Raw genomic sequence first — 25615 nt, forward strand, 5'->3', positions numbered from 1 at the left:
AGAATCATAAGTATAGTTTAGTAGTACTTAATCCAATTCCCTGTGGTTCGACCTCACTTGCGTGAGATACTACTTGATTGCGTATACTTGCGTAGTAATTATAATTTTCGTAACAAGTTTTTGGCGCCGTTGCCGGGGAATTATTTAAAGATTAATATTACACAAAATTATACTAACTTCTACTTTGGTATATTTTCTCTTGCTGAATTACAAACCTTTCTCTTGCAAAACTGTTCTTATCTATTTCAGGTATTTTGAGTGCATGCGCCGCCAAGGGAAAGCAGTTATACTACCCATTGACCCTGAAATTGAGAAAACTTGTAGGAGAAACCGAAGGAACAAGAGGCAAGAAGGAGTTTCAGCAACTGCTGAAACAACAGAAATCATGGCTGCTAATGTGAATGCGAATGCTGCAAACAACGGTAATAATGGTGGTGCCGTGGAAGATCAAGCTAATGGTCGTAGCTTGAAAGATTACATTCTCCCTACTCTAATGGGAGTGCAGTCATGTATCAGGCCACCGACAGTGGATGCGAATAACTTTGAGATCAAACCTGCCATACTTCAAATGGTACAGTCTTCAGTTCAGTTTGGTGGCCTCCCTTCTGAAGATCCTAATCTGCATCTTTCTAACTTCATGGAACTTTGTGAAACTTTTAAAGTTAATGGAGTTAGTGATGATGCCATTCGACTGAGACTATTCCCATTCTCGCTCAGAGAACGAGCCAAGAGTTGGTTAAACTCCTTGCCACCCAACTCTATTGCCACCTGGAATGATCTGGCAACGAAATTTTTGTCAAAGTTCTTTCCTCCAGCAAAGTCTGCCAAGCTGCGAGGAGAAATCAACAATTTCTGCCAACAAGATAATGAATCTCTCCATGAGTCTTGGGAGAGGTTTAAAGATCTGATCAAAAAGTGTCCTCATCATGGTATAGAGAAGTGGATGCTGGTCCATAATTTCTACAACGGGTTGGTTGGTAACACTAGAACTCTGATAGATGCAGCAGCTGGTGGAGCTTTTATGAGAAAAAGTGCTAATGAGGCTTGCGATCTATTGGAGGAGATGGCTCTAAACAATCAGCAGTGGCCAACCGAAAGGAGTCAAACTAAGAAAGCAGCTGGTGTGTTAGAGGTAGATGCCCTTACAAAGTTGACAGCTCAGGTTGAGGAATTGACAAAGCTAATTGCAGGGCAAGCTAAACAAGCCCAAGTTGTTTGTGAGATATGTGGAGGAAATCATCACTTTTCAGAGTGTCAAGCAGATGTGGATGATTTGCAAATGGATGAAGCAAAAGCCATTGGAAATTTTTCGCAAAACAACAACAACAATTTTGGGTTCAACCAAGGTGGTAACCAAAGAAACAGTGGGTTCTATCAGGAACGAAATCAGAACCAGACACAGAACCAACAGTTTAATCAGCAACAAGCCTCAGGTGGAAATTCTAGTTTAAAAACAGATTTACTGCTACAATTCATGACTGAAACTAGATCTTCCATTAAAGACCTGCAGACTCAGATGGGCCAACTAGCAACTCAGGTAGCAACCAGTCCTCAAGGAAATTTTCCTTGCACAACTGAAGTCAATCCCAAAGAAAACTGCAAGGCAATTACCCTGAGGAGCGGTAAGAAATATGATGGGCCTGAATTGACACAACCAGCTGATGTAGATAAGGAGATTAAAGTTCAACTAGTGCCAACCCCAACACCAACAGCAGAGAAGGCTACTGATAGCCTAGCACCACCACAACAGTCTCCACCAATCAGTATTGATCCTCATGTGAAAATACCCTATCCTCAGAGACTCAGAAAGACAAATCTAGACAAGCATTTCACCAAATTTCTAGAGGTTTTCAAAAGACTACACATTAACATTCCCTTTGCTGAAGCCTTGGAACAAATGCCCCGTTATGTGAAGTTCATGAAGGAGATATTGTCTAAGAAGAGAAAAATGGAGGACTATGAAAAAGTGGCATTAACTGAGGAGTTTAGCGCCATATTGCAAAAGAAACTACCGCCCAAGCTTAAAGATCCGGGTAGTTTCAATATTCCATGCTCTATAGGGGGTTCGGTGGAAACTAAAGCTCTATGTGATCTGGGAGCAAGCATTAATCTAATACCATTGTCTGTCTTCAAAAGGCTAGGATTGGGAAAAGCAAAGCCTACAACAGTGACTTTACAACTGGCTGATCGTTCTTTGACTCATCCTCGTGGGATAATTGAAGATGTATTGGTGAAGGTTGGTAAGTTTATCTTCCCTGCGGATTTCCTAATTCTTAATATGGAGGAAGATTCAACTATTCCCATTATTTTGGGAAGACCATTCTTAGCCACAGGCAGAGCATTAATAGATGTTCAAAAGGGAGAGTTAAAGTTGCGAGTGCAAGATGAAGAGGTCAATTTTAATGTTTTTTCCCCAACCGACATTCCTACCTGTTGGAAGATTGAGATGGTGAAGGGTTCTTTTGATAAAGCTGATAAGAAGAGAGCAAAGCCTAAAGAGCGACTTCAAACGATTCAGCGTCGTTGGAAAAGATTGATGTGTGGTAGTTCTGAAGGTGAACTTACTCTTGTGCAAAACTCTGAAATTCGCGACATTGGAGGTCAATTTTCTTCATTTGGTACAAGGACCCTATTGGATGCAAGTGTTGGACTTGATCCAATTTGAAGCAGTATTGAGGCCAAACCCCTTCTGATGGGGGTTCAGGTAAGTCCGTCTCACCTTGAATATAATAGCACATTGGGGACAATGTGAATCTTTAGTTTGGGGGGAGGGATTGAAAAATTTTATTTTCTGCATTTTAATTTACATTTTTAATTTTCTGCTTTAATTTTCAGTTTTAGTTAGGAATGGCATTAAGATAAAAGATAATTGTGTACTACTGTTCAATGTAATGTGCTCTGAAATTGCAAAATAATTGTGTGCTTAATTCTGTTAACTCTTTGGATTAGTTTGGATGCTTGTATAACATATGTAAGAATGCAATTTAATGATCTGTGAAATTGTTATAATTGTTTTACTATGGTTTGTGGTAAGATTGACAGGATAGCTTAGAACTTGCATGTTTATTCTTTTGAGACGAAATCCTTGATAGTGTTCAATTGGAATATGACTTAGGCATTTGTTGGATAGTTTGAGCCTTTCAAGCCTACCGTAATAATGTGTATCCCTAGTTAACCTTTTGAGCCTAAACCTATTATGTTTTTCACCCATTGACTCGAACAATTGTAACCACACTATTAATTTTTCTTCACCATGTTATCCATGATATCATAAACTACATAATTAGTTTGGGGGAGGAGAAATATTTAGTGTGAGGAAATAGTGAGAGGGAGAAGAACTAGCAAGGTTGAGAAGAGAAACATGTGTAAATCAATGTCACTGAAAAAAAAAAATGAAATATGATGAAAAGAAAAAAAAAACAATAAAAAGTAAAAATGTGTTTGAAAAAATTCAGTGATATTGGAAAAATAATAATAATAGAGATATTTTCTCTCAATCTTGGTAAATGCGGGAACATTATGGGGTTTTAGAAAAAAAAGAAAAGTAAGAAGCTTGTGGGTTCTGTTTGTGTGCTTATGATATCTTGAGCCAAAAATTGTCTTTTGTCTATCCCTGCATATCTGAGCCATATTGCCTACACCTTGAAAAGACCTAATGATTCCAAAGAATACTGTCAACATTAGTGGAGAAAGGTAAGCATGCAAGCTTATGAGTTATCGGGCTGTGGAACTGTTGGAAAGAGTAAAACTTTTATAACAATGTTTCACATATGAATAAATTTTATGGTTGTACATAGTGTTATTAATTGAGCATCTGAGTTAATTGTTAGAGTTAGTAGGATCGAAATTCTAGTTTATGCAAAGAAGAAAGCAGAGCATGAGTCAGCAGTGTAGTGATTATCTGATAGCGTACGTAGTTAGTTTTTTTTACCTTACTCGAGGGCGAGTAAGAATCTAGTTTGGGGGAATTTTGTTAGGTTATATTTAGCCTATGTTTCGGGTCTGTAAAGTTAGCATTTTTTCGTCTATTGGTGTCTTTTGGAGTAGTTTTACGCTTGATTTTCATTGTTTCAAGTTCCCAGGGTGTTGAAGTTCAAATTCAGTCAAATGGTGAAAAGACAGGACAAACTAGTAAAAAATTGGAAAAATCGGCTCCAGATGCGTCAGTAGTCGCGACCTCCAAGGAGCCAGGTCGCGACCCTTTTTCATGGTCGCGACTCTGTTCGCGACTTCGAGATTTGGCGAAAACTCGGTTTTTCGAGTTTTGCCTATAGTCGCGACCAGCTTAAAGGCTAGTCGTGACTAGGTACGGAAAATGCAGTTTTGATCTAATTTTGATTTTTCTCTCAATTGGAGGCACACCTCTCATCCCTATATAAGGAATACGACTCTGAAGGTCAACCTAAGCAGAAAAAGACCTAAAAAGTGGATGAAGGTGGAGAGGAAGCTATCTTGAAGACCCGGAGCGATATCACCTTCTAGTTTCTTTCTTTTACCCTTATTTCTTTCTTTTATGTTTAGTTTTGTTTCAGAATTAACCATGGATGTTTTTACTGTTTTTATGAGATAAATTCCCATTAAGGGAGGATGATGAATGTTGTTTAAGTTTATGCCTAGTTAATAAATAATTGCCATTCCTTCATCTTGTTCGTGAATACTATCTATATTTGTGTTTAATTCCATGTGCAAGTTTGATCACCTTTTACATGTTTAATGATCTCAATTCGAAATCTGAAAAGTGAGAATTGAGAATGCTAAAATCGGATAGTCTAGGTTTTGATGTGAAATGAAAGTATTCACATAGCCTTAGTGACAAATATATTATTGCTTAATGCTGATTTTATGTTGATTTAATTAAGAAGTTAATTAGAGAACATAAGATTTAGAACCTAAAAGATCTGAAAAGAGTTAGATTAATTTATAATCTGTCATTCACATTAAGATAAGGATAGCTATTAGGTATTAACATTGGTAACTTATCAACAGGATTCACCTCCCTAATCTCTCATCTTGATTAATCGTCGTATATTCTTTTAATTTTCTGAGTTATTTTCTTTAAAATTGCAAAATTATTATTTTGCCAAATAGAATCATAAGTATAGTTTAGTAGTACTTAATCCAATTCCCTGTGGTTCGACCTCACTTGCGTGAGATACTACTTGATTGCGTATACTTGCGTAGTAATCATAATTTTCGTAACGGTTGCCAAGAATGGTCTCCCAAGAATGATTGGGACATTGCTATCTTCTTCCATATCCAGAACAATAAAGTCAGCTGGAAAGATAAACTTATCAACTTTGACTAACACATCCTCAATGACTCCTCTAGGATGAGCTAGTAATCGATCCGCCAATTGTAGAGTTACCGTGGTTGGTTTTGCTTCTCCCAACTGCAATCATTTAAAAATAGATAGAGGCATCAAGTTAATGCTGGCTCCCAAGTCACAAAGCGCATTTATTCCTTCAATTCTCCCAATGGTACAAGGAATAGTGAAACTCCATGGATCTCTGAGTTTGTTTGGGAGGGAGTTTCTTTTATAGAATGGCGCTACACTCTTCAGTTAGAGCCAATGTTTCATAGTCCTCCATTTTTCTCTTCTTTGACAGAATCTCCTTCATGAACTTCACATAACTCGACATCTGTTCTAAAGCTTCAACAAAAGGATGTTAATGTGTAGTCTTTTGAAGACCTCTAGAAATTTTGTGAACTGCTTGTCCAGATTGGTCTTTCAGAGTCTCTGAGGATAAGGTATCTTCACATGATGATCATCTTAGAAGTATTTTACCAAGATCAAGATTCACTAACAAGTATGTTTCATTAACATCCTAATATGAATTCTAAAACAATGAAATAAACATATATAAAGTTTAGTAAACCTTACATTGGGTGCAGCGGAATATAATGACTCCTTCCGTTCAGATCTCTAGCCCTTGATTCCTTTCTGTAGCAGAGCATCACCAAGATCTGAACCTGGATCTCTTTCTCTCCTTCCTTTGATGCCGATTCTCCTTCTTGTTGTTTGGAATCTCCTACAGTCTTACACACTATGATTGAGATACCACTTGATGTGTGTGGGCACTACTCTATCACTCAAGGATTTCGAAATTGAAGAAGAAAAGAGAAGGGAAGTGGCCGCTATAGAGAAACGATAGGAGGCTAAAATTTCATCTGACAAAGTTAACATAAGTTAAGTTGAATGAGAGCCATCACTATCTATTTATAGGTAACCACCTAGGTTTAGGTTAGAATTATTTGGCATTAAAAAAATGAAAAAATAAATGATAAAATCCATTTAAGTGTGGCCGGCCATGGGCTTCGGATAATGGGCCTCACTTATGCAATATTTGCTGTTTTATAATTTCGGCATCTCATTTTCTCAAAAACACCAATTTTCAAATTTAACCACTTAAATGCCAATTCCTCTAATTTAATAACTAAAATTAATTATTAAATAATATTGTCATTTAATATATTTATTAATTAGACATATAAAGTCTCTTAATTAATAAATAAACCTAGAATCTCTTTTCTTTACAATTTCGCTCTTGCTTAGTGAAAATTCACAAAGAACACATAGTCTAACTTTAGAATTATAATTGATTAATTAAAATCAATTAACTGAGTCTTACAAGCAGTATGGTCTCAACTAGTATGGGGACCGTGGGCCTATATAAACGAGCTTCCAATAAGTCGAACCGAATTTACCAAGTAAATTCCCTAACTTATTAATTCCTTATTGAATCCACACTTAGAACTTGGAATTGCACTCTCATTTATATAGAACGCTCTATATGTTCCACGATATAGATACGTCATTAGTTATCCATTGTTATAATCCTAATTTGATCAATGACCCTCTAATAGATGATCTACATTGAATAGACACTAAATTACCGCTACACCTTCAATGTATTTTATCCTTAAAACACTTAGCTCCGTATAAATGATATTTCAGCGAAGTGAAATGAGATCTCCACCATTTATCTTTGTTTAGCCAAGCTCGAAGGATATCATCATTTCACTTCTAAATTCCTATAGAAGTTATAGACTCCATATTTATGTTAGCACTCCCACTCAATTATACTATCATGTTCCCAAAATGTACGTATCACCCTGACCCAAAAGTAGGCTTAACTAACAAATCAAAGAACATGTATAATACTCTTGAGATCCAACCTAAACAGATCAGGATTAAGATCATTTGATCTAGGATCAACGGGTGATATTGAATTGAATAGATATTACGGTAAATTTTAATATATCTAATCAAAGTTCATTATCGGTCCCTTCCGATGTATACTCCATACATCTGATACTGGTAATCTTTGCCAATGCCCTAGAAAGGACAAAACACTTATCCAAGGTGTAATAATACTTATCGCTGATTATACCATGCCAGTCTAAATCCAATGTTCTGACAAATCAGGCAATAAACTTTCGAGCGTATAATTAAGATTATATTCCACTGTGCTGACAACACTATAATCATTAACAAATTCATATGTTCTAGACTTAAATAGAATTCATACATTATATATAATCATGAAATAAATCATGTGAACCACGCAACATTAAATGTTATTTCTGATCTTTATTAATAAGTAAATCTGACTATATTGAAATGAGTTTTACTTAGGGCATAAATCCCAACAAACTCCCACTTGCACTAATATAAAACAATATGTGCATTTCAAATAATCTCAACACCTTGATATACAAATCAAGTGTAGTAGTAGTATACTCATCGTAATAGGATCTGACAGGTTGAATTAACCACAACGTTTCCTTCACCATTACTCTTCCTTAATCACAAAATCCTTGATAATGTGAAATTCCTCTCTATATGTCTACTCTCTTGGGATACTGGATTCTATACTTTTGGAACCTACTTTTTGGTTAATCAAAAAATAACACTAGTAGTTAAGACAAGTTGGAACGGTGCCACAAATGTATAGAACTTTTCTTAGACTGAATAAGTACCTTTCTTGCAACTTTAACATTCAGGCTCTCTCTGGTAGACTAAGAGACTTCAGATAGGTTTTTCCACTTCTCCAAAATCACTACTCCACGCCCAAAGTAATCACCATCTTATCAGTAGACTTTCTAGCACAAAGGGAAGTCTCGAAATCTGATGTGGTGTAGTCTAAGAGTTTTAAACACACCCTTATCGACTAACATATAGTTCCTCTTCTTAATCTTAAGATTTACTTAATTTTCTTCCAATGTTCCTCTCCTGGATTAATCTGATACCTAATCTGGTCTAAGGCATACTAAAGCATATCTAAGACCTCTCACTGTTGATTTAAGAAATTCTTTCATGGCTTTATCATTTCTGGAATAGTTGAGACTTTTCCTTCGATAAATAAAATCTATGCCTAGAAGTCGAGAAGCTTCTATAGATTGCCATTAGAAAGAAAATGCTTCAGCATCTTACTAAAGTAAGTTGCTTGCATTAGAGTAAGTAATTACCAGGTATACCATAAGCCATAGTTTTAGATAAACTCAAACCTACAATACTAGGAACAGGAAGTCTTGTTAAGTCCATTGAATAGACTTATAAACGAAATTTTCCTTTTATGTCCTTGTAATAGAAAACTTTAGGTTACTCCATGTGAATGGATCAAACCATAGTTCTATTGGCTTTTCTTCTTAGTTTCTTATCTTGACTATCCATTACTTGTTTAAACTCACAATGGATTTTAATCACTAGTGTCTTCCAAGTCATAAGAAGGTGAGTTCCTAGAAACCCTCCCACTACGACAAGGTACCGTGAATTATGTCTAAGAAAACTAAATGGTATTGACCTCTTTAGTTGTGTCAAGACAACAGAGGCAGTGGGATCATCTTGTAAAGAATAAGATGATAGAACACTTTTGGAATAAAGAAAAAAAATATCTCCTATATTTGCTACTTTATTTTCAAACCTAGTCATTTTCTTAGAAAAGTAGTATTTGTTTAAACAAACACTTTCTTATCTATTGACTATGGGATGTTCCACCCCTAATCACTTAGAATAGCTAACAAACATGCAAACCATGGTTAACAGTTCTAGCTTTTCTTAAGATTTCGATTAGGTCATCCATGAATCTAGTAATGATTTACATTAAGTATACAACCATTGCATCATTCTGAAATTATATTACCATAGAAGGATTTAGGCAACGACTAGTAACTAATCATCAATATGCAAAACGAAATTTCTGGGGAGGTAAGTTTGGATATAATTCAAAAATCAAATTTATGATCTTTGAACTGCATATCTACTAACTATTTCTCCACCCCTATCAGTTCGCAAGATCTTTAACCACTTACCTTAATGGTTTTTCACCATTGCTAGAAATTCATAAAATTTTTCAAACGTTTCAAATTTATGTGCATAAGGTATAATCTGGAGTGATCGTTTTAAGAATATAACGAAAAACTCATATCCACCCCTGAATGTATGTCCATCTGCGAATGAGATGAACTTACTTTCAGTGGATATAGGCATATTAACTCTTTGCAGAGATTGATCTTGTCAAAACCACTATGAACAAGATACAAGTGGATCCTGGTCACAGAATACTAAACTCATATTCCATACAGTTTGAATCCATGGATAGAAAATGGTTGTTAAACACTTGTGAAAGTGAAACTGTATTATATTAAAAATTTATTTAGAATCTAAAATTTAAAGTCAAAAACTTAAATTTATACCAAATATAATGAGTAATTCTTTCTTGGACCACCACTACTAATTTAACTCTAAGTCTGATTTGCCCATACAAGTAGGAGATTTCTAAGATTGAGGATTTATATTATTTTGGGATAGAATTTCGGGATTATAATCATATGCATCATTTAATTTCTTAAGAGAAAATAGAATGACATTAAATGATTTATAGACCACTCATCTAATGATATGTTATTGAGCTAATTCAAAATGAATAAGCTAAGAGGAATTAGGATAATTTTGTTTTTAAATAAGAATCCAACGATGCTTCGATTAGCGAGAGTCAAAGTAATCTTATTTATACAATCTTCTTGTTTCATATTGTAAATACTAGTCTAAGGTGTCATCAATTGATGAACAGCTAGATTTTGCATTTACAATATTTATCTTTCGAGATCTAACACTATTATGTTTGTCTAATGTTGACAATCCATTAGGGATTTATCCCATTAGAACAACAAACCAAGTTAGACCAACAATGAAGATTCGAAATTAAACTACAATTTAATAACAGAAAATAACATGGTTCAATATAAATTCATACACAATTTAGAAATTATTAAACATATAGCAAGTAAGAATGACAAGTGAAAATACTAAAACATACAATCCTAAATAATTTCCAAGGTCTTCAACAAACTGATCTCAGTGTCCCGTTTAGGCGAGAGTCAGTGATACCATCCATTGAATAGAGTTGTCAGCTCATCTAAAATGATAAACATTCTAGCAACCTTTTATTCGATCAAGATTGGAATCCAACGTTGTCCAGTTTAGGCGAGAGTCAAGGCTATTCTATCTTATGAGCTTCCACCATTGTTTCATATTTTGTAACTCAAATACAGTCACCACCATTAGGGTGATCAATACTATATAAAACACTTACAAATGTACTTATCTTTCGAGATTAAACGGTGCTAACTTGCTAATGAACGTTCCTCCATTAAGGAGGATTACTCACTAAAACAAAAGCTATGTAAAACCAACAATGGAGATCGAATGTCCTAATAATAAAGCTCATTATTTAAAGTGTATTTTCTTCTAATATTTATTTTAATCAATTTATTTTAAATATATATTTATTTAATTAAAATTTCCAATTTAGAATGAAAAATTCTAAATATAAATTTTAATTTAATATTTATAAATTTTACTTAGATGGATATGAAAATAACATGAATTATTTCCATCTTAGTAATAATTTCTAATAAATAAATAGAAAAATATTCAATTAAGTTTTTTCAAAATTAATTTAAATTAATTTACAACTCAAAATTTAATTTTCTATAAATATATATTGCATTTCGAAAAATTGAAGTATCTAAGAATACAATTTTCGAAATTTCTTGTTAAAATAAAATAAAAATAAATCCTGGAAAAAATTATTCTAATTTTATGTTGGCCCAAAATTAATTAATAAAATTAATTTAGAACAAAAAATATAATTTTCCTATTTAAATAAATATTAAAGAAAAAATTCAAATATTTAAGTATCATGATGAAAATCAACTTAAATATTAATTTTCTATTTAATTAAATACATTAGAAAAATACTTCAAGCAAAACAGATAGTATCTATCTAGACTTTCATTGACTAATTAGTTCATTTTCTAATTAAATATATTTTACTTCATTTATTTTAATTAATCATTAAATAAAAAAATCATTGATTTAAGTTGGTCCAAAATTAAAATAAATAATTTTCAACTTTAATCTATTTTTCAAATAAAGTTCGAAATTTCTATATTAAATAAATGCAATTTCGAAATTGTGGGAAAAAGATTAATAAAATAAAATAAAATATATTTTGAAAATTATTCATATTTAAGTTATTCTGAAATAAGATTTCAAACTTAAAATAATTTTCAATTTTAATTAAATAACATGAAAATAATAATATTTAAGTATCATTATGAAAATCAACTTAGATATTTTAATTTTCAATTTAATTAAATGTATTAAGTTCAAGAAATAAATAATTAAGTATAGAGGAGACTTAATTATTAATTCTCGTTTAATACTAGGAAAAATATACTTAACTTAGATTGTACCAAAATTAATTATTCAACAATTAATTTCACAATCTATGATATTTTCCTAATTAAATATTAGATTAAATAACTAGTTCTAGAAATAATTATCTATAATATGTTTCATTTACTAAGTGTTTTTCTAAAATTAACTTTAAAATATTAAATGAAAAATAAAATTCATATATTTTAAAAGTTAATTATGTTGCTAATTTAATTTTAATTAGGTTAGAATAATAATATAATTAACCTAATACAATTATTTAAATAAGGCAAATGGGCCTTCACAATTGGGGTAGTTCATGTGAGGGGGAGCTGGGTTCAGTATGTCGTACCCACTTCTATTGGCCCCCAACTCTCACACAAGGCCCAAAAGAGAGGAATTTAACCTTTAAATAAACAATTGTTATTCATTGAATAAGCCCAAATCTAATTGGGCCTAAATAAATTTACTAATGTCAAAATTTATTTTAGCAACCTAGTTACTTAGTAAAACTTAAATGGGCATTCTATATGCATCTAAGCCCAATAGCCAACATATCGGCTCACACAGATCAAAATGATTTGGATGGGCCCTATCATATTAGTAGATTTACAGAGATGAAAGAAATTGCAAAAATTTACCTGTTACAAATTATTCTTAAGATCTATTGACAATTGGACTATGATTAAAATCAGATCATTGGATCTGTCAACAAGTTAATCATAGCAATTTAGATTAAATAAATAGTAGGTTTGTAAAAACAATTTGTATATTAATATATAAACAAACAATACAAACAAATAACTGATTTGGAATATCTGGAAAGTAAGCTAAAATATCTCAATTTTAATATTTAAAATAAAAATTAAATTTTAAAATAAATATCTTAACTAGAATTCAAATTTAGGTTGTTAGAGAATATTTGAAAAAATTTAAAATTCAACAAACTCCTAAATTTCCTAAATTTCCTAACCAATTTTTTCAAATATCAAGTTTATTCAAAATTTAAATTTATTCAAAATTTCTAATAAGATAATATAATAAAATATCTTGAATTTTAAGTTTAGATATTTAATTATTATATTCTAAGTCTTATAATTTAATAAATTTAAATATTACATAAATAAACTAATTGAAAAAATAAGATATTTTATATGGTTAGAATATTTAAAAAAAAATAACATAATGAGTTTGAAAAATTTAAGGTTTGAAACCCTAAAATATCTATTCAAACTAAACTAACCAATTTTTTAAATCTTCATGTTATTTTTGCTAAAATATAATTTTAATAAAAAAAATGTCTAATAAGATTAAATGTTAAACCTAACATATTCCTAATATTATAATTAATAAAATATATTTCAAAAAATAACAAATTTGGAAAAAAAAATATGATATGGTTAGCAAACTTTAAAATTTGAACAAGATTATTTTAAAAGATAATATTTTAATATCGAAGATCATTCAAATTTAATAAAAAATAAAATCTGATCTTATTATAAAAATAAATAAAATAATCTAAAATTTCAAAATTAACCATAAGGCTCCTTTGTGAGAAATCAAATTTTCAAAATTCAAAGCCTACTAATATAAAAAACTAATTTTAATTAATTAAAAAAAATAAGAAAAATTAATTTTATTCTGACAATTAGATTATTCTACACAAAATTCTACCAAAAATTGTCTTTTGTTTCAATGAAAAATGATTTTTGAATCAAAAGTTATGACGAAAACAAGTTTGAGGCACAGGGGTATGCATTGCATACCCCTGCGCGCGCGGATTGGGGTGTCTGACCGAGCATCAAGGCTGCGTGCAGCTTATCTGACCGTGGGACATAGGCGGGACAAGGGTATGCTTCGGACAAGGCTTTGTCTGAAGGGATTTTGTCCCATGCGCGCGCGCGAGTGTGCTTTCAAACCCTGATATTTTCGTTCAAATTCAAAAAATCATAACTAATTCATAAAAAATCCAAATTAGATTCTGTAAAAGCCTAAATTTATTATTTTTTTGTCTATTTTCAAGAAAAAATAATTCCAGAGCGAAATAAAAAATATTTCAGTAACATATATTGCGATTTCTAAACTATCATCAAATAAGCACATAAACCACATGAAACCATCCAAATCAACACATAACATCGTTTTAATTCATATTTCATGAAAGTAAATCATTACCATGGCTCTGAGGCCAGTTGTTGGAAATATTTTACCCGGATCTAGATTCACTAACAAGTATGTTTCCTTAACATCCTAATATGAATTCTAAAACAATGAAATAAACACATATAAAGTTTAGTAAACCTTACATTGGGTGCAGCAGAATATAATAACTCCTTCCGTTCAGATCTCTAGCCCTTGATTCCTTTCTGTAGCAGAGCATCACCAAGATCTGAACCTGGATCTCTTTCTCTCCTTCCTTTGATGCTGATTCTCCTTCTTGTTGTTTGGAATATCCTACAGTCTTACACACTATGATTGAGATACCACTTGATGTGTGTGTGAACTACTCTATCACTCAAGGATTTCGAAATTGAAGAAGAAAAGAGAAGGGAAGTGGCGGCTATAGAGAAAGAATAGGAGGCTAAAATTTCATCTGACAAAGTTAACATAAGTTAAGTTGAATGAGAGCCATACTATCTATTTATAGGCAACCACCTAGGTTTAGGTTGAAATTATTTGACATTAAAATAATGAAAAAATAAATGATAAAATCCATTTAAGTGTGGCCGGCCGTGGGCTTTGGATAATGGGCCTCACTTATGTAATTTTGCTGTTTTATCATTTCTGCATCTCATTTTCTCAAAAACGCAAATTTTCAAATTTAACCACTTAAACGCCAATTCCTATTATTTAATAACTAAAAATTAATTATTAAATAATATTTTCATTTAATATATTTATTAATTAGACATATAAAGTCTCTTAATTAATAAATAAACTTAAAATCTCTTTTCTTTACAATTTCGCCCTTGCTTAGTGAAAATTCACAATGTAGACATAGTCTAACTTTAGAATTATAATTGATTAATTAAAATCAATTAACTGAGTCTTACAAGGAGTATGGTCTCACCTAGTATGGGGACCATGGGCCTATATAACCGAGCTTCCAATAAGTCGAACCGAATTTACCAAGTAAATTCCCTAACTTATTAATTCCTTATTGAATCCACACTTATAACTTGGAATTGCACTCTCAGTTATATAGAACGCTCTATATGTTCCACGATATAGATACGTCATTAGTTATCCATTGTTATAATCCTAATTTGATCAATGACACTCTAATAGATGATCTACATTGAATAGGGACTAAATTACCGCTACACCTTCAATGTATTTTATCCTTAAAACACTTAGCTCCGTATAAATGATATTTCAATGAAGTGAAATGAGATCTCCACCATTTATCTCTGTTTAGCCAAGCTCGAATGATATCATCGTTTCACTTCTAAATTCCTATAGAAGTTATAGACTCCATATTTATGTTAGCACTCCCACTCAATTATACTATCATAATCCAAAAATGTACGTATCACCCTTACCCAAAAGTAGGCTTAACTAACAAATCAAAGAACATGTATAATACTCTTGAGATCGAACCTAAACATATCAGGATTAAGATCATTTGATCTAGGATCAACGGGTAATATTGAATTGAATAGATATTACGGTAAATTTTAATATATCTAATCAAAGTTCAATATCGGTCCCTTCCGATGTATACTCCATACATCCAATACTGGTAAACTTTGCCAATGCCCTGGAAAGGACATAACACTTATCCAAGGTGTAAGAATACCTATCGCTGATTATACCATGCCAGTCTAAATACAGTGTTCTGACAAATCAGGGAATAAACTTTCGAACATATAATTAAGATTATATTCCACTGTGCTGACAACACTATAATCATTAACAAATTCATGTGTTCTAGACTTAAATAGAATTCATACATTATATATAATCATGAAATAAATCATGTGAACCACGCAACATTAAATGTTATTTCTGATCTTTATTAATAAGTAAATCTGATTATATTGAAATGAGTTTTACTTAGGGCATAAATCCCAACAAACTCCCACTTGCACTAATATAAAACAATATGTGCATTTCAAATAATCTCAACACCTTGATATACAAATCAAGTGTAGTAGTAGTATACTCATCGTAATAGGATCTGACAGGTTGAATTAACCACAACCTTTCCTTCACCATTACTCTACCTTAATCACAAAATCCTTGATAATGTGAAATTCCTCTCTATATGTCTACTCTCTTGGGATACTGGATTCTATACTTTTGGAACCTACTTTTTGGTTAATCAGGAAATAACACTAGTAGTTAAGACAAGTTGGAACGGTGCCACAAATGTATAGAACTTTTCTTAGACTGAATAAGTACCTTTCCAGCAACTTTGACATTCAGTCTCTCTCTGGTAGACTAAGAGACATCAGATAGGTTCTTACACTTCTCCAAAATCACTACTCCACGCCCAGAGTAATCACCATCTTATCAGCAGACTTTCTAGCACAAAGGCAAGTCTCGAAATCTGATGTGGTGAGTCTAAGAGTTTTAAACACACCCTTATCAACTAACATATAGTTCCTCTTCTTAATCTTAAGATTTACTTGATTTTCTTCCAATGTTCCTCTCCTGGATGAATCTGATACCTACTCATTACTCCTACTCAACAGCAGGTATCTGGTCTAAGGCATACTAAAGCATATCTGAGACCTCTCACTGTTGATTTAAGAAATTCTTTCATGGTTTTATCTTTTCTTGAATAGTTGAGACTTTTCCTTAGATAAATAAAATCTATGCATAGAAGTCGAGAAGCTTCTATAGATTGCCATTAGAAAGAAAATGCTTCAGCATCTTACTAAAGTAAGTCGCTTGCATTAGAGTAAGTAATTACAAGGTATACCACAAGCCATAGGTTTAGATAAACTCAAACCTTCAATACTAGGAACAGGAAGTCTTGTTAAGTCCATTGAATAGACTTATAAACGAAAATTTCCTTTTATGTCCTTGTAATAGAAAACTTTAGGTTACTCCATGTGAATGGATCAAACCATAGTTCTATTGGCTTTTCTTCTTAGTTTCTTATCTTGACTATCCATTACTTGTTTAAACTCAAAATGGATTTTAATCACTAGTGTCTTCCAAGTCATGAGAAGGTGAGTTCCTAGAAACCCTCCCACTACGACAAGGTACCGTGAATTATGTCTAAGAAAAATAAATGGTATTGACCTCTTTAGTTGTGTCAAGACAACAGAGGCAGTGGGATCATCTTTTAAAGAATAAGATGATAGAACACTTTTGGAATCAAGAAAAAAAAATATCTCATTTATTTTCTACTTTATTTTCTGACGTAGTCATTTTCTTAGAAAAGTAGTATTTGTTTAAACAAACACTTTCTTATCTATTGACTATGGGATGTGTAAAGCCCGCTTAGTTAATTTGGAAATTAGCAGTTATTTATGTTAATCAGGAAATTATTTATAGCTATTTAAATAATTTATCATTGTTATTTATGGAATTCAGATATGCATAATTATGTTATCGGTAGTTTTATATTTCGCATTTCCGGTGTCCGGTATTTTGGAACGCGGCGTTTGGCTCAGTAGAAATCACAACTTAGTATGTTAGTATTTTGGGGACGGGTTTAGACATTGGGAATGTCGGGAATGGCCGGGAATTTAGAATGTCCCAAAAATACCCCTTTAGTATGATTTTAGTGATTTTATGGTGGAGGGGCAAAATGGTCTTTTTGCCCCATTAATGTTTTGTTTTATGTGATTTATTAAATGGAAATTAAATAATTGCTTAAGTGTTATGTGGCTGAAATGAATAAATGTATGTGTTATATGTTATTCCCTTTTTATCAAAAAAATCATTAAGTGTCAAAAATTAAGGAAATTTTCATGCAAACACTCCCTTTCTCTCTTCCCCATTTCGGCTGAACCTTGGCTGTGCAAAGGCTGGTTTTTCTTTGATGATTCAAGCCCTAGATTGCAACTTTAGTGATCCCTTGTTGTGGTATGTGCTTCCTTGTTCATTTCTCTTTAAATTTCTTGGAAAAAAATGATGAAAATGGATGAAATGCATGTGATTGTGAAATGTTTGTGCTGCTGTAATTTTGTTGTTAATTTTTGGATTCAAAGCATGATTTTTGATGTTAATGAGTTGTGTGAAGCATGAGTAGCTAGGTTGTGCAAGCTTTTAAATTATATGTGAAAATTGATGATTTTTGTGAGAAAATGCCATGGTTAGTTTCTGTGTTATTGCTGGTTGTTATTGTTAGTTTGCAGAGGTGTTTTAATGCTTAGTTAAGTAGAATTAACTAGGCTAGGGTGCATGCTAGAGGGTTTAACCAAGTTTGAGTTCTTGAACTCAAAGCTTGGTCTTCAATGGTGAATTTTGCTTGTGAGGTTTCTGGGTAGGTTTGAGGCCTTGGAATGGTCATTTGGGACCTATGTAGGAGGTCTGGAAAGTTTGGGACCATTTGGGTTCGAATTGGTCAAGATATGGGAATTTTTGGTTGCCGCTGCGAGGAACCGGAATTCGGTTGAGCATCCGGAATTCGGATGGGGGTTCGTATTTTCCCGAACCGGAATTCGGTTGGGCAACCGGAACTTCCGGATGGGGGATTTTTCAGAACCCTAGTTTTCCTCGTTTTTGGGTTTTTAGGGGTATTGCCATGCTTTTTATCGATAGGGAAACTTTTAGTTTCGAGTTTTAGTCCCCGGGAAGTGATTTAGCGTGTCACTTATAGCGTTGTGGTTTTTATGGTTTAGGAGCCAGTAATCCGCCGTTCAGCTTCGGTTAGGTCGGGTTGACCTAAGACACCCGAAATCGGAATCCGTGTAAGATTAGTATAACAGTATGCATATGTAGTTTACATGTTAAGCGTGCATGTAGGAAGCCAGTTAGTTTACATTAGATATGTATTTAGGCTTCGAACCACCCAACCCTGTCACGTCGGTACAGGCTGGAGTATGACCAGCAGCCGGAGTATGACCGGTTCGACCGATCAGCCGACACCGGTTGGTGGTTCGATCTATTGACCTATCCCGTCGGTACGGCCGGAGTATGACCGACGGCGGAGTATGACCGGCTCGACCGATCAGGAGGATACTTGTCAATAGTGTCGTCCCCCGAACGTTCAAAACTCGGCACCATGTTGGACATGGCAAGTAGTGCTCGGTACCATGTTGGACATGGCGATGGCGGGACTCGGCATCGTGTTGGACACGGCGATCGGTTATATGTATGATATTATTATGCTTTTCTTGCGAGTCCGTCGACTCACGCTTTAGTTTCATGTGTAGGTAAAGGCAAGGCGATTCTTGATGGACCGTGAGCGAGCTTATGAGATTGTACATGTCGGGGCGGTTAGGCCTGGAGCGTACGATCCTCGGGACAGCACGGCTGAGATTTTGTAATTGTCGTTAGACGACTTTATTTTGATGTAAAAGTTGAACAGTGAAAACGTTTGTAAATATTTTTATAAATCGGGATCCCGAGACTTTTTGCAAAATGGTTTATAAGTTTAATGAAAAAGCAAAATTTTAATTAATCACGTTTTTCCATAAACCTCGTTGATTAGCAACGAGCTGCACACAAGACGTTTAAAAATCACGTAATACGCCTAAGTTAGTTAGGGTGTTACAATTTGGTATCGTAGCCGCTGTGTTGTCTTCCGAAGATCGTCACGACATGTACAATCATCATCAGCAGTTAGCTCGGTTCACGGTTCAGTAAGCCTTTATTGCTTTAGTAGTTTATTTTATTCAGTTATGAAAAAGAAAAGCCTGTTAGGAAGCATGTTAGTAGCCTGATAGTAGAATAGGCGCATGTTTCATTTCTAATTTCCAAATTAAGCGGCATTAGTAAGCTCGCCTTGAATACGACCTGATATGCCAACTCTTGGTTTCGCAGGCGGTTCTAACTAGATGGACGCCAGGCGGACTACCAGGAGTCGAGGCAACTCAGTGGGGTCGAATCAGGGAGAGGGAGCTCGGTTTCCCCCACCTGCTAGGGGCCGAGGTAGAGGTCCCCGAGGCAGGGCTCGTGGTCGGGGTGATGAGAACCCGCCACGGGCTGCCCGAGCTCCCCGGCCGATCGGGGAGCCCCGATTGGGAGTTACGGTTTGCGGAGATGCAAGCCCGGATCGAAGAGCAAGACCTCGAGATCTCGAGAGGTTGAGACGAGCGGGGTGCTCCCCGGCAGCCCAAAGGCTTGTAGTTCCGGCGGCACTGCCCCTCTTTGCCCGTGCCGAGATGGTAGTGGCGGCCCACGGTGGAACCTTTATATGAGCGGTTCGGAAGCAAGCACCTCCGGTATTCCTGGGAGGTCCAGATGTGTCGAAAGCCGAGCAGTGGCTTACGGTGATCACCGAATCTTGAACTTTATGGGTGTCCCCGCAACGACGCAGTGGTGTGCGCCACATTCCGGTTCCGGGAGGATGCCCCGGTATGGTGGGACATGGTGTCGCATTCACGATGTCACCACCATGACTCCGGAAAGGTTCCAGAACTCTTCAACGCGAAGTACTACAATGAGGCGGTTAGAAGCGCCAAGAGGAAAGAGTTCGTTCACCTGACCCAGCGGGAGAACAGGAGTGTCACTGAGTATACTACTCGGTTGACCGGTTGGCGAGGTTAGCCTCGGGTATTGTGCCGACCGACTTCGGCGGAAAGGAGAAGTACCGGACGGGTTGAATCCCAAGATCGGGCATGACCGCATGATTACCACGGACGACGGCACCACCTACGCTCGGATGGTGGAGAAGGCACCGCGGGCGAGGGCGCGGTGGGGTGCATGTCGAGTCGGCTAGTACTCGGTTGGTGGCGGAGCTCCTACCCTCCTCTGCATCGGGCTTCGGCGGGGAGTAGTGGTTCGGCCATTGATCGGAGGAAGAGGGCACCCACTCGCTTCGGCGGCTCGAGTCGAACAAGAGGTTCGGGGGAACCGAACGGCAGGAGTCGTCTGGTGGTAATGAGACTCGCTTCTCCTACCCCGAGTGCCCTAGCCGCAAGAGGCACCATCGGGGAGAGTGCAAGGGGCGGGGATGCTTTCATTGTGGCATGCCCGGCACTTCAAGAGGGAATGTCCCCGGCTCCGCCGGTAGGCACCGAGAGCTCCGGCGATACCCACTCCGGCCGGGGTGTTCGCGATCACGCAGCCGATGCGGATGCCACCCCATCGGTTGTTACAGTCGATTCTTATTAACGACTCGTTTTATTCAGTGCTGTTTGATTCTGGGGCTACACGTTCTTATGTGGCGGCCAGAGTCTTTAGTAAGTTGGGTAGACCCTTTGATAGATATGAGTCAGGGTTTGGAACCCTGTTACCTGGCGGAGAATTGGTTATCTCCAATAGGTGGATTAGGTCTATGCCGATCAGGATAGATGGTAGAGAATTAAGCGCTGATCTGATAGAGATGAGCTTAGTCGAATTTGATATTATTTTAGGAATGGATTTCCTATCTAAATATTCGGCGAGCATTGATTGCAAGAGGAAGATGGTGGTCTTCCAACCGGAAAGTGAAGAACCGTTCGTGTTTGTGGGTTCGGTTCAGGGATCTCGGATCCCGGTGATCTCGGCTATGTCAGCGAGAGAATTATTGCACGGTGGGTGCTTAGGGTTTCTGGCCGTGGTGGTGGACACCACTCGGCCAGACACCATTCGGCCAGAGGACATCAGAGTGGTTCGGGAATTTTTGGACGTTTTTCCCGAAGAACTTCCAGGGTTACCACCTCATCGGGAGATAGACTTCGTGATTGACTTGGCACCAGGGGTGGATCCGGTTTCTAAAGCCCCGTATAGGATGGCTCCAGCTGAACTTAAGGAGTTAAAGATTCAGCTCCAGGGGTTGCTTGACATAGGGTTCATTCGGCCCAGTGTGTCACCTTGGGGAGCCCCGGTTTTGTTCGTGAAGAAGAAGGATGGCTCTATGAGGATGTGCATCGACTACAGAGAGTTGAACAAGCTAACGGTGAAGAATAAATATCCATTACCTAGGATCGATGACTTGTTCGATCAGCTTCAGGGGAAGACGGTCTTCTCTAAGATTGATCTCCGTTCGGGTTATCATCAGTTGAGGATCCGAGAGGAGGACATTCCAAAGACGGCTTTCCGCACTAGGTATGGACACTACGAGTTCCTGGTTATGTCATTCGGACTAACCAATGCTCCTGCAGCATTCATGGACCTGATGAATAGAGTATTCAAGGATTTCCTCGATATCTGTGTAATTGTGTTTATCGACGACATCCTCGTGTACTCTCAGTCAGAAGAGGAGCATGAGTTACATCTTCAGATGGTACTGCAACGACTTCGAGAACATAGACTCTACGCCAAGTTCAAGAAATGTGAGTTCTGGTTGTCTCAGGTGTCCTTCCTAGGACACATTGTGGGTAAGGACGGGATCAAGGTGGATCCCGGGAAGATCGAATCCGTCAGGGATTGGCCGAGACCGAAGACAGTGACAGAGATCAGAAGCTTTCTGGGATTAGCTGGGTATTACCGTAGGTTCGTGGAGGGGTTCTCCAAAATTTCAACGCCCCTAACCGAGCTTACAAAGAAGAATCAGCGATTTATCTGGACAGATAAATGTGAAGCTAGTTTTCAGGAGCTGAAACAGAGATTGATTACTGCTCCGGTACTAGCTTTGCCTTCGGACGAGGAGAAGTTCGTGGTCTATTGTGACGCATCCAAACAGGGTTTGGGGTGCGTATTGATGCAAGCCGATCGGGTTATCGCTTACGCCTCCCGTCAGTTAAAGGATTATGAACAGCGATACCCGACTCATGATTTAGAATTGGCCGCAGTGGTTTTTGCACTGAAGATTTGGCGGCATTACTTGTATGGTGAGAAGTGCGAGATCTACACCGACCATAAGAGTCTCAAGTATTTCTTTACTCAGAAAGATTTGAACATGAGACAGAGGCGTTGGTTGGAACTAGTGAAGGATTATGATTGCGAGATCCTCTACCATCCCGGGAAAGCCAATGTAGTGGCCGATGCCCTGAGTAGAAAGGGTCCCGGGCAGGTAGCTAGCATGGTTCAGATCTCACCTCAGCTAGCAGAGGATATGGTCAGGTCCAGCATTGAGTTTGTGGTAGGTCAGCTACACAACTTAACGCTGCAATCTGATCTGTTAGAAAGAATAAAAGTTGCTCAGACGACAGATCCGGAGTTAGTGAAGATCCGAGATGAGGTATTGGCTGGTCAAGCCAAGGACTTTTCAGTGTCAGATAGTGGGATGCTTTTGTATAAAGCCAGGGTTTGTGTCCCGAACAGTGTGGACTTGAGGAACGAGATCTTTGAGGAGGCTCATTCTACTCCGTATTCTCTACATCCCGGCACCACCAAGATGTACCAAGACTTGAAACCGTACTTCTGGTGGAGCGGTATGAAGAAGAATTTGGTAGAATTCGTATCGAGATGCCTCACGTGTCAGCAGATCAAGGCTGAACATCAGAGACCAGCAGGGTTGTTGCAGCCTTTAACCCTACCAGAGTGGAAATGGGAGGATATTACGATGGATTTTGTGGTCGGGTTACCTAGGACCACGGGTATGTATGACTCCATCTGGGTAGTGGTGGATCGATTTACGAAATCTGCTCATTTTCTGCCAGTCAGGACAACGTTTACAGTGGATCAGTTGGCAGAGTTATATGTCAGGGAGATAGTGAGACTTCACGGGGTACCGAAGTCTATAGTTTCGGACAGGGATCCGAAATTCACCTCCAAATTCTGGCAGAGTTTGCAACGGGCAATGGGTACGAAGCTAAAATTCAGTACAGCATTTCATCCTCAGACAGACGGTCAGTCCGAAAGGACAATTCAGATATTGGAGGATATGCTGAGAGCCTGTGTTATGGACTTTGAGGGTTCATGGAGTAAATATCTACCGTTAGTGGAGTTCTCGTACAACAACAGTTACCAGAGTACGATAGGGATGGCACCCTATGAACTGTTGTACGGTAGGAAATGTAGATCCCCTATCCACTGGGATGAGACAGGGGAGAGGAAATATCTAGGTCCGGAGTCAGTTCAGCGGACCAATGAGGCAATAGAGAAGATTAAAGCTAGAATGCTTGCCTCCCGGAGCGAGCACGAAAGAGTTACGCATCCGAAACGTCGAGATGTTGAGTTCCGAGTAGGGGACCATGTGTTTTTGCGAGTATCTCCGATGAAGGGGATTAAACGTTTCGGGAAAAGAGGCAAGTTATGCCCTAGATTTACAGGACCTTTCGAGATTCTCGAGAAGATAGGTCAAGTGGCATATCGGTTAGCATTGCCTCCAGCTTTATCAGCAGTGCACAACGTATTTCATGTCTCAATGTTGAGAAAATACGTTTCAGACCCCTCTCATATAATCAGTTATGAGAGCCTTCAGCTTCAGTCAGATATGTCCTATGAGGAACAGCCAGTGCAGATCCTGGATAGAAAGGATAAAGTCCTTCGGAATAAGACCATAACGTTGGTCAAGGTTCTCTGGAGAAACAGTAAGGTGGAAGAAGCCACCTGGGAGCTAGAGTCAGATATGAGAGCTCAATATCCAGAGTTATTCAGGTTAGATTTCGGGGACGAAATCCTTTTAAGGGGGGGATAGTTGTAAAGCCCGCTTAGTTAATTTGGAATTAGCAGTTATTTATGTTAATCAGGAAATTATTTATAGCTATTTAAATAATTTATCATTGTTATTTATGGAATTCAGATATGCATAATTATGTTATCGGTAGTTTTATATTTCGCATTTCCGGTGTCCGGTATTTTGGAACGCGGCGTTTGGCTCAGTAGAAATCACAACTTAGTATGTTAGTATTTTGGGGACGGGTTTAGACATTGGGAATGTCGGGAATGGCCGGGAATTTAGAATGTCCCAAAAATACCCCTTTAGTATGATTTTAGTGATTTTATGGTGGAGGGGCAAAATGGTCTTTTTGCCCCATTAATGTTTTGTTTTATGTGATTTATTAAATGGAAATTAAATAATTGCTTAAGTGTTATGTGGCTGAAATGAATAAATGTATGTGTTATATGTTATTCTTTTTTTTATCAAAAAATCATTAAGTGTCAAAAATTAAGGAAATTTTCATGCAAACACTCCCTTTCTCTCTTCCCCATTTCGGCTGAACCTTGGCTGTGCAAAGGCTGGTTTTTCTTTGATGATTCAAGCCCTAGATTGCAACTTTAGTGATCCCTTGTTGTGGTATGTGCTTCCTTGTTCATTTCTCTTTAAATTTCTTGGAAAAAAATGATGAAAATGGATGAAATGCATGTGATTGTGAAATGTTTGTGCTGCTGTAATTTTGTTGTTAATTTTTGGATTCAAAGCATGATTTTTGATGTTAATGAGTTGTGTGAAGCATGAGTAGCTAGGTTGTGCAAGCTTTTAAATTATATGTGAAAATTGATGATTTTTGTGAGAAAATGCCATGGTTAGTTTCTGTGTTATTGCTGGTTGTTATTGTTAGTTTGCAGAGGTGTTTTAATGCTTAGTTAAGTAGAATTAACTAGGCTAGGGTGCATGCTAGAGGGTTTAACCAAGTTTGAGTTCTTGAACTCAAAGCTTGGTCTTCAATGGTGAAATTTGCTTGTGAGGTTTCTGGGTAGGTTTGAGGCCTTGGAATGGTCATTTGGGACCTATGTAGGAGGTCTGGAAAGTTTGGGACCATTTGGGTTCGAATTGGTCAAGATATGGGAATTTTTGGTTGCTGCCTGCGAGGAACCGGAATTCCGGTTGAGCATCCGGAATTCCGGATGGGGGTTCAGATTTTCCCAGAACCGGAATTCCGGTTGGGCAACCGGACTTCCGGATGGGGGATTTTTCAGAACCCTAGTTTTCCTCGTTTTTGGGTTTTTAGGGGTATTGCC

At 36.7% G+C, this 25615-nt stretch overlaps 1 non-coding gene across 1 annotated transcript; it reads right to left on the reverse strand.

Annotated features, from left to right (window-relative positions):
- Nucleotides 1-826: 826 nt before the first annotated feature.
- On the reverse strand, nt 827-933 carry LOC133038620 (small nucleolar RNA R71). Its single transcript, XR_009688119.1, has one exon. It is a non-coding gene; the product is annotated as a small nucleolar RNA R71 (small nucleolar RNA).
- Between the last annotated feature and the right edge of the window lie 24682 nt (nt 934-25615).

This window comes from Cannabis sativa, chromosome 5 (genome assembly GCF_029168945.1).
Source record: "Cannabis sativa cultivar Pink pepper isolate KNU-18-1 chromosome 5, ASM2916894v1, whole genome shotgun sequence".
In the NCBI taxonomy this organism is placed as follows: domain Eukaryota; kingdom Viridiplantae; phylum Streptophyta; class Magnoliopsida; order Rosales; family Cannabaceae; genus Cannabis; species Cannabis sativa.